This window comes from Fukomys damarensis, unplaced genomic scaffold, assembly GCF_012274545.1.
Source record: "Fukomys damarensis isolate Sample0158 unplaced genomic scaffold, DMR_v1.0_HiC HiC_scaffold_5, whole genome shotgun sequence".
In the NCBI taxonomy this organism is placed as follows: domain Eukaryota; kingdom Metazoa; phylum Chordata; class Mammalia; order Rodentia; family Bathyergidae; genus Fukomys; species Fukomys damarensis.
This window is the reverse complement of record NW_022900917.1, coordinates 19,646,837-19,657,974: the sequence shown is the minus strand read 5'-3', so window position 1 is coordinate 19,657,974 and position 11,138 is coordinate 19,646,837.

The following is an 11,138-nucleotide window of genomic DNA, read 5'->3' as shown; positions in this document are numbered from 1 at the left end:
AGGGCCACTACAAATCACCTGTTATGCCAGGCTTTATAGTGTTTACTGTGGCTTGTTCCTACCAAAACTTAACGTTGTTGTCCCCAGTGTGGCAGTGTTAGGAGGTGGGGCTTAAGGGTAGATGTTTAGGTTGGAGTGGAGCTCTCCTAAATAGATTAATATTTTCAGGAGTTTTCCCTCTTATGGGACTGGATTATTTACTGCAAGAACAGGTTGTCTTTTTGCTTTTTTGATGGAATTGTTTGAAGCACAAAATTAAAAGTTTAATTTTGATAAAAGTCCAGATTCATTTGTTGCTTATGCTTTTGGTATCATGTCTAAAAAAATCTTTGCCTAATCCAAGATAATAAAGATTTACTCCTGTAATTTCTTGCTTTGAATTTGGTGAGGATTCTTGGTTATTGATGCACAGAATTTATCTTTGATATTATCTCCAGAATTACAGTTCAAAACTATTTCCAAAATAGGTAATTCATTAGAATTTCTTAGTGAATTTCCTGTCAGGTAAAAATAGCCGTGATTCTATCAACTTTTTCTTTCAATTCAGTAGGTGAAGTTATACTTTTGGATGTACAGGAGGTAGGCTCCGAAAAATTCTATATGTTGAAGGTACAGCTTTTTTTGGGAGCTAATGTTATTTGGCTTTTCTAGCCAGTTACTACTGGAAAGAATGCCCCAACTTGTATAGACATTTCTCAAAAGATATACAAACCAGCCATGGTAGTGAATATTTATAATCCCAACTCTGGGGGGCTGAGGGAAGAGGATTGCTGAAGCCAGCCTGGGTAATTTAGTGAGATCTGGTCTCAAAAAGGGGTTGGGGTGTAGTTCAGTGATAGTACTCCAGGGCTGCATCTGCAGTACTGGAATAAACCGAAACACACTCATGGACACAGCCATGTGTATGCAAACATGCTCAACATCACTAACTGGGTAGACAAAACCACAATGAGGCTGGGTGTGGTGGCACATGCCTGTAATCCCAGCACTCAGGAGGCTGAGGCAGGAGGATCACTGAGTTTGAGACCAGCCTGGGCTGCATAGTGAGTTCCAGGACAGTCTCAACTACATAGTGAGACCCTGTCTCAAAAAAACCACCCCCCCAAAAAAAAGAACCCCACAATGAGAAGCCACCTCACATCTCTTAGAGGGCTGTTACAAAAAGATGAAAGATAAACATTGGAGAGGATGTGGAGAAAGAGGCAACTCTGGCATACTGAGTGGGAATGTAATTTAGCACAGCTCTTAGGGAAGGTACTGTGGATGTTCTGCAAGAAACGATAGTAGGGGCAGGGGATTTAGCTCAGTGGTGCTGCCACCTGCCTCACAAGCGCAAGTACCAAAAAAGAAAAGTGTTGTGGCACATTCCCATAATCCCAGCTGCTTTGGAGGCTGAGGCAGGAGGATTTCAAGTTCACCTGTACAATTGGAGCAAGATCCTGTCTCAAAATTTTAAAGAAAAAGATTTGGGGATTTAGGTTAGTGGCTGAGCACTGGGCTAGCTCGTGCAAGGCCTTGGTTTCAATTTCTAGTGCTATAAACAACCCAAAACTAGAATTGCCATATGACCTAGCAATTCCACTACTAGGTATCCAAGGGATATGAAGTAAGTATGTCATAGAAATATCTGCGCTTGCATTCAGTGAAGTATTCACAACTGCCAAGACACTGAAATCAACCTAAGTGTTCTTGAACAAATGAATGGGTGCAAAATATATATTATTCTAAGTCTTTAAAAAGAATGAAATCTAGTTATTTATAACAACAGGGATGGGATGTCCCAGAAGGATGATATGTTAAGTGAAATAAACCAATACTTTATGATCTTACTTGTAGCATTTTTTTTTTTTTGTACCAGGGATCGAATTTGGGTCCTTGTGCTTTCGAGTGGCAGTGGAACGACTGAGCTAAATCCCTGGCCCTACATGTAGCATTTTAAATTGAGCTCACCTAGAGCCAAAGTAGAATAATGGTTGTCGGGTTGAGGGGAACAGGTGGATGGCATTAGGGACATGCCGTAAAGCTTTAGATAGGCAGAATATGTTCTTGAAATCTTACACAACATGCTTAGTAGGTTTTGTATCCTCAGCAAAACTGTTAAGAATGAGAGAGAATATATGTTATGGCTTGTATCTAGATGTCCCCTCAAAGCCTCATGCACTCATAGGTGGGGCTTTTTGGAGGTGACTGGATCTAGGGTGTGTGATAACTAAATTAGCCCACTGATTGCTTCAGCATTGTTCTGGGTGTGGATAAAGGAAGGTCCATTCTGGATGTGGGTGGCACCAACCAATAGGCTTGTAGCCTGGATGGAATAAAAGGACTAAAAGGGAAAGGAAGGCTCACTGCTGCTGCTGCTTTGCCACCTCCTGCCTGTTCTGTTGTGAACCATTTCTCTGCCATATGCCCTGCCTTAGAGCCACGTGACTATGGATTGAAACCTCTACAAACTGAGCTAAAAAACTTCTTCCTTTAACTTGTGGGTGTTGAATATTTTGTCCTAGCAATTAGGAAGTGACTAAGACAATGCATTAATGCAATTTAACTATTCTGTAATTTATATATATTTTAAGATGTGCAGTAAATAAGATACAAGTTGCCTTTAAAACATTTCAAACAATAGCTCGAGATAAATTATTTTGATTTACACCATTACAAAAGTATTCAGGTAAAGTCTTAAGTTTAGAATTTTAAAATAGATCATGCTTTCTTATAGGAATATTCTAATTAAGGAAATTCCAGAGCTTTTCACTCAGTATTTATTGAAAACTCTAATGTGTTGCTTACTATTAAGAGAGAATTGATTGGAGACTGGGATGTAGATTAGTGGTAGAGCACCTGCCTAGCATATATGAGGCCCTGAGTCAATACTCAGCACCAAAAAACACAGTACAAAGCATGAGTTGAAATAGCAATTCATTATTTTCATGACTTTGATATTTTAAAATTGAATGTGCCAGGGCCAGTGATTTAGCTCAGTGGTGCTGCCACGTGCCTCACAAGCAAAAGGTCCTAGGTCGATTCCTGGTACTCCCTCCCCAAAAGACAGTGTACCAGTGATTTTGTAGAATGATTATGGATTGCTTGTTTCCTCATTAAATTCAGATTACCTGCATAGCAGGAATATCATGGAAGTTCTGATGTATTTTCATCACATGCAGATGGTGCTCAATTTCAAGTTGTCCCATTACTATGCTTGTTCACTTTGATCATTTGATTAGGGTGATGTAGTCCAGATTTTATTGTAAAATTATTTTTGTAGTGTTTTATGAGGTGGTATATTTGAGACCATGGAAATATTATATTCATCAAATTTTAAGTTGTTTATCTTTTAATACTAATATGGACTCATGGTTTCCTGGTTTAGTAGTTCTCAAAAGTGAGTATAGGTCAAAATCACTAGTGGAGAGTGTTAGCAAACTGCTCACTTCATAGCCAGGGCCGGGAGTGGAGAAAAGAAGCTGGAATCTCATGGACCCCGCAAAGGCACCGCCCCCATGACTTCAGGGTGTCCACCAGCCCAAAACTTCCCAGTGGCACCACCCTGGGACCAATCTTCTAGTAGAGACCTGTGGGAGACATCAAAATACAGCCAAGGGCCATTTGGAACTGACTGCCAGTCCACGCCGAGAGTTCCTGCTGTGGGTGCGGAGTAGGACGTTTCTAACAAGTTTGCAGGTGATACCATTCCTGCTGGTCCGTAGGCCATACTTTATCATTTTGATAATCTAATGTCTTTAATTTGGCCAGTGGTAGACTGGCTTCTGTGGCCCATTCATAAATTGCCTTCATTACTTTTTTCCTACAAGATGTTCCAGGCTCATCTTGTATTTTCCGTGTCTCAGCCCAGCAACTGGCAATTTTTCCAAGGAGCCTTGGTTTCTCTCACTGAGAGTGGCACTTAGAAGCCAAGATCTGAACACTAGATGTACTTGTTGCTTTGCGTAAAGCTCTATTACCAAGTCCTTTCATAAGACAAATGTAGGAAATGTGTACATACACTCATACACACAGAAATTTCTAAATTGCTGTATCTGTATATATTGAAATCCATGACTTCATACCGGTGTCTCCCATTCTAACAATATGATAGGATTCCTCTCTCCTCTGACATTGAGGACTGAGTCCTATTAGCTTTAAGATACTTAAAAGGGCACAGTGGCCTAGGCCTGCAATACTGGCTACTCAGGAGATCGAGGCATGAGGATCACAAGTTTGAGGCCAGCCTGGGCAAATTAGTGAGAACTTGCCTCAATAAATAAAAAGGACTGGTGGATGTAGCATAGTGGTAGAGTGCTTGCCTAGCATACAGGAGTCCATGGGTTCAATCCCTAGTACCTACCCTACTCTCACCAGGTAGACACAGCTGATAGATTAGGTGGGGGGAGACCCTCCATGTAGCCAATTTCTCATCACCATCACCACCTCTGCCCTCTTGCCCTCTTCCACTTCACACCAGGCTGCTCTGATCATGGGTGTGGCCTCTGTCACTGACATTCTCTTTAGCCTGCTTGGGCTGAGTCCCTTACACCTGGAACCTTGGCACATTTGCTTAACCCGCTTTGGCCCGTTCAGCGTCCCTGGGACTAAATTGTTCGGAAAGCAGAAAGAAGCGTTATACCCATCGCATTGAATGCATGATATTAAGTCAGAGAGAGAGCAGGATGGAGGGAGGAAAGAAGGAAGAGCAGAAAGTTTGTCTTTTTAAGACAAACTTGCCCAGCAGCGTGTACAAATGGCAAATGAAACTAGAACTCTTAAGTTGCTGTGGCTGAAAAAAGCATCGGAGAGCCCAGGACTCGGGGCTAGCCTATCTCAACTGGTTCTAACTCCACCTCGTCAAGGCCCAAGGGTTTCGAAAACCACTGCTTCAAACCAAGCCACTTAACTTTTGCCCTAGCATGCAAGTGCCAGGCTGCTCAGTAGTAACTTGGGTATGTGTCATTGGGAAGCTGGCTCTTAACTTCATATCAAGGTCCTAAAACTGCAAGGAACTAGCAACATAACTTCAGTTGTGTCTTTGTTGAAAGATTTCTCTCAAGACACCTAAGCTGATGTACAGTGTATAGGTAGAGTCTATTGCAAAACAATTTTCAGAGAGACAGAATACACCTTCAAGCGTGAAAGTGGGCAAGCGCCAAGATGGCAGTTACACTGAAGGAGGTCTCAGGTCACATTTATATGATTAGCTGGGTCTTTTAAAGAACATCTTTCCCTTCCTCCACGGGCAGTGTTCACTTACAAGGAAAATGGACTGTGTTGACCTACTTAGCAGGAAGTAGATCTTTTTCTCCCTCAGCGGTTGTTTTCCATTTAGTTTGAGCCTCAGATTTTGCTAACCCCTCCCCATGGTCTGGACTTTGTACAGACCCTGAACCTTATCAGCACACTCAAGAGGATGTTACATTTTCTTGGGCTACAATTTGAAACCACAAGTTTGTGTTATCTGTAGCTAATGGTTAAGAAAGTAAAAGGAAAAAACAAACTCTGTCTTCTTTGCTTTTCATGTAGCCCTCAGCTGCCTATTTCCATGATTGCTATGCCTGACTTTGCCTAGTATAGGCACTTGTTAGAATACAAAGGTAATATTGTTTATTAGTTATACAGAGAAACTTGTGAAAAAAGAAAGGCAGAGCAAACTGCTCTTCCAAGGAAAAGGAGAATTTTGGGGGAATATTGGTTAATTTGAAAACCAGTTTAACTTTAAATTGGTAAAATGAAACACTGTGTGGGGGTGGCTAATGACTCCCAATTTCATAGGCTTCTATCTTTTAAAAAGCATTTTGGGAGTTACTACAACATCTAAATCCCTGAGCACTGAAGCTGAAACTGATGATAATAAAAGTCAAAATTTTCCTTCTTCCTTTGCATGAAAATAAGTGTGAAAAACATGCTTCATGTAAAGAAATGATTCACAAAGTTTTTACTGATTTCTTGGAATTTATATCCCATACTAAAGAAGCATCAATGGTGACACCATTAAGATTACAAGAATAATTTGACATTTTGCCTCTAGTAGTTTAGAAATCGTTTTGGTGATTTAGAGTGTTTTAGTTGTAGCTATGATAAGGTCTTAAAAGCAGAAAAAAAAAATCAATGACAAAATGTTAATAGTGGTTTTCATTTGGCCATTGCTAACTTGTCAAATTATCTTTACTTCAGCTTAATCAAGGTTGTAGAGTTTAGGCTGAATGGTACAGATTCTTAAAATTCCTTATCTCCTTTGGAGCCTCCCTACTTGTAATGTATGCAGCTATTATCTAAGCTCGTGGTATACGGGTGCATATTTTTAGCTGAATTGAGTTTGCTTCTATTCCTCAAGTTGTAATTTTTTTTTTTTTTTTTTTTTTTTTTTTTGGTACCAGGGATTGAACTTGGGACCTTGCACTTGCAAGGCAGGCAGCAGAACCACTGAGTTAAATCCTGGCCCAGCCTCAAATTATAATTTAACTTCATGCAGAGGAACTGAGGTTCCATTGAGTCAGATCAATTCAGGTGTTAGAAATATGATAGATTACTTATAAAGTAGAGAAAGGAAGTTAGAAGCATTCTTTGAAATACTGCCTTTTGATCTTTTGAAAAGAGTTTAATGTTTAAGCATAGGTTTTAATATGTGTGGATATTTTCTGCTAGAGACCAGGAAGAACTTACAATGTATCAGCAAAAGCTCCATAAAACTAGTTGTAATTACCATGATACATACCTTGTCCCTGTTTTATGGGTATAGCCATTTATTTGGGTTATAAGAGTCATGGAAATGTGATTTTTAAGATTTGGTAGACTATACCTAAGATGGGAAATGCATGGAGGTGTTTAGAGGTAATATGTATTTCCAAAAGGGAGTGAGGGCAAACGTTCTTCAAGTTACGTTTGAATCGTGCCATGAAACTTCTGTCTGGTTTCTGTGATGTTGTGTCTGAGTCTGACTTTGCACAGGACTTTCGTTCACTGTACGTGTAGGTCTCAGGCAGACTGGCATAGCTGCTGTTCTCCAAATGTGATGCAAAGCTTTCCACCTCCATCCCTCGCTCGTAAGCTCCTTCTCAAGCCATCTGCCTGCCCACTCCTCACATACCTGCTCCATTCTCCTGCACCCCTCACAGACCACCTCTTTGGAGCCATCCTACCTGCTTCAGAGCTGAAATAATCCTCTTGATACTCCATTTTGCCTTAGCTTATGCTTACACCACAGTTTCAGGGATTCCTTTTTTGTTGCGAGCCCTTTAACACAAGAATGGTATAAAGCACTCTATAAACCAGTAGCATGCACATGAAAATGACTTGGTAGAATTTGAACAAACACTTGTCTTCTGAGGACAAAAAGTGTTTTTTTCTTTCTAGAATTAAAGTTTTCCTATGTTTAATATGTAGTAAACATTTTGGGTATTCTAAATTAAGTGAATATAGCAGTAAGAATCATGAATGAAAAACAGAGGTCCCTTCCAACTGATGACAGGCCATGTTAGAACTGCATAAACCACTTTATAAGCAAATAAGTAAATAAACAGATAAATAAGATCTTATCATTATTATTTACTTAGGGAGTTTCGGGCACAGGAACAAGTGTTTAGTTGTTCCTCCTCCTCCTTTACAGCTTCTGTGAAACCAAGCTGAGGATCCCACAGTGATTCAGTTTGATTTTCCTTTATGTTAAAAGTTGCGCTGGTGCTTAGGGGCAAGAATTTCTGCACTGTGTATGGTGGGAAGTAGATCTGCATTTCAATCACAGTTGGTAGTTTCTTTTTTAGTAGGCAGGCATACTTCCTTTAAAAACAACAATAATAGCTAACAATAAATGTCACTATATATGCCGGGCCCTGTTCTAAGTACACTATTAAATCAGCTGAATTCTTACGTCAGCCCTGTGAGGCAGGTGTGTTATCCTTCACATGTGGGGGAAGGGAGGTAGGTCCCACACCTACTAAGGGGCAGGTCCAGGACCTGAGTCCGGGAGTCTGGCTCTGCAGTTCTCATCCCTGTATCTAACTAAAGAGGCTACTCCAAGTCTCAGTGTCTGAGAGAACTGAGAGAAAGGTTTTCAGCAGATGGCAACACTAGCAGATTCTGGGGCTTACAGTAAGCCCCAGCTCAAAGGCTCTCGTCCGTCTTGCTTGTTTAGTTGCTGATTTTCAGAGGCTTCCTTAGCGCTTTATTTATTTCTATGTTTATTGTAATGTTCCATTTACATGCCTGTCCTTTCCTCTGGGGGAAAGGATCCCATGTTATGAGTGGCAGGAATTGAACTGCCTTCTCAGCATCTCCATTATTATCACCAAAATCGTGATCTAAGTAGAAACGAGGTGCCTGCCATGCAAAGCAGCTTTGAGGCAACTTTCTTCTCATTCTAGACTCCTTTCCTGTGGGAATGAGGTAGCTGCCACTGTGGTCTGCAAGTTTACATCAACGGTACAGCTCAGTGCCCCGCTCGTTCACTCACCCGAGCAATGGGGCAGTTTCTTGCGAGGCACTGCGTTCGGCTGTGGAATTACAGCAGTAACCGAAAGAGTCTGAGCTTCTTGTCCTCATCTGGTACGTGAGTATATCATATACTACAACCGCAGGTACAACAAAGATCGAAAGTGAAGGGAGAGCTCGGTTTCGGGCCCCTCCTACGAACACAGCAGGTGCCTCAGAAATGTTAGAATGAATGAAAATTAAAGGTTAAGATAGCAATGTTCAAATGCGTCAGGGAACTAGGGAGGAGGTGGGGGAAAGGAAGGAAGGGAAAGAAAAAAATGAGAAAAGAAGGAAAAATGGAAACAAAGCTTTTGTAAATAAAGAGGGGTGGTGGGGTTGAAGGGAGGGAAGGGAAAAGGTTAAAAATGAGAACCAAGACATATCATGTACAAGTACAAATTCCCTATGATGATTGTGACCATTGTGTATACCTGAAATGTATCAGTAACCTTAATTAAAAAAGGAATAAACAAGAATCTACTACTATGTTACAATTCCATCCTGAAGCGTGAACATGTGTTTAACCCATGCTTAAAAATAAAGTTGGCCTCTACAGGTGAGGCCCTGCTAGAAATTTTTGACTTGGGTTCAAGAACTTGCACTTTTAACTGTACACACACAGAACAATAGTTTTCAGGGTCCTGTTCACATGCATCAGTTAATTAATGAACTGGTTAACATTTTCTCTTTGGGGACGACTGAGGAAAGATGGCTCTTGCTCTGGGATGACAAAAAGAAAAAGACTTTGCCTGGTGAATACACGAGGCCTGCCACTGATAGTGATAATCGGGATGGCGGCCAGCATAGCTCAGCCGCACTTGCTCTCACTGAAAGTCCTTCTGTGTCCTAGTCTGTCATCGGAAGAGTGGCTTTGAAGGCTGCTACTCGGCCGCTTTGGCGTCTGAGGACAACCACGAATTAGGACGTTATGTATCTGAGGACTGTGGCCCTTTCAAAGACTTCGCCAGTTCTTAGGAAAGGAGCTTTGAAAGAAAAGACTGGGGTTGGCTTCCTGGTGCCGGAGTTTGGGGAACATCCAGCTTCAATGTGACCGCTTTGGAGAGCCTTCCTGACACCCACCCCTCCGCACCCTGCCTCCCAACAGCCCTGTGCTCAGGCTGCCGGCCCAGCACTGCTCCTGGTGGATGGGGTGCCTCTTTCTTTGGCCAATTTACAAATAGGGGCTTCTGCGTCTCTTCTACCCGGGATGCCTGACAGCGCTCAGGAAGGTGCTCTGGAATTGCCTGCTGCACGGGATCTGATGAAGTCACCCGCTCAGGCACCCACACAGGAGGAAGTCTCTCCCAGCGACTTCAGCCTCTTCCGGCAGGCAGGTGCGGATGTTTCCGGGGAGCACTGCAGCCTGAGGAGCGCTGAGCACCTGGCGTGAGCGCTCAGGATGCCAGTGCCTGTTCCTGCCGCTGGGGCTGCTCTGTGGGTGTGACAGGAAGGGCGGTTGGCCCGTTTTGTGTTCCAAGAACCAGAACAACAAGCCCACGGTGGGGATTTCCTTTTGAAAAGACATCTGTGCCACTTCACTGGTCTGTGCTTTGCTTTGGCTGAGCTGGCCTAACTTCTCATTTGCAAGAGACTTTTCTTGATTTTTTACATGTCTGCAAAAGAAGATCTAGCAGGTTTTTCCTTTTCAAAGTGAGCTTTGGAAACGACAGACTGAACCTGGTCTGTCAAAGGTGAAAAAGGCCTATTCCATGCCTCACCACCTCTCGCTTACTCTTATTTTTGTAACTGGTCCTCTCCCAAGCAGGTCCAAGGATGCTAAACATTAGGCGGACTCCTATGGATTGCCACTGCCTCTCAGGAGGAAAAGCCTTTCTACCAACTTTTCGTTTTCTTTTTGAGACAGGGTCTTTCTACATATCCCAGGCTGGCCTTGAACTCCTGGCAATCCTCCTGCCTCAGCCTCCTCAGTGCTGGGATTATAGGCGTGCACTACTGCATCCTGCATTTACTTTCCTTTTTCCTTCCCTTTCTTCCTGTAGTGGGCTAATGGTCAATGTGTAACGCTCAGTTGAATTGAATCAGTGTGGTCTGGGTGTGGAGGATCCACCTGAAGATTGTTACTTACGGCTGTAAAAAGAGAACTGGAGGGGAAGATCTTGGCCTGTTGATTTTCTAGGAGAAGCTTGCTGTGGATGGTTTTCCTGATACAAGCTAGGCTGTTCTGGTCGGAGGAGGAGCTGGGGACCTCACTGTCGCTGTCGCTGGGAATGGCTGCTGCTTTCATCAGGGTAAGTCACTTCCTGGCTTCAATGTGGATCCCTCAACCTGGTGGCACAGATCCTTCATCTCACTGGCGTAGATTTTCTGGCTTCCACCTTTGGCCTTTGGGCCTTGCAGGTGCAGATCCTCAATACGGACAAGCACGAGACATTGCGGTGGGCTCCAGGCCACTGGCTGGACTTGAGGAGGTCATTGCCTTGGACCTTAAGCCTCTAGCTGGACTCGTGTGGGAACCTGCTGGAATCTAGGCCCTCAGTTGAATGTTCTGGGCTTCTAGTGTGCGGTTAATCCTTTGCATTTGACTCTTTGGGTAGTTATTATAAAATAACTTTATCCTGTATTTAATGTATTTCCTCGCCTAATCCTGCTGACTACAACACCTTCCCCTCCCGTCCATTTTTTATTCTTCTTCTTCCTCTCTGTCTGACTCTCCAGTGCTG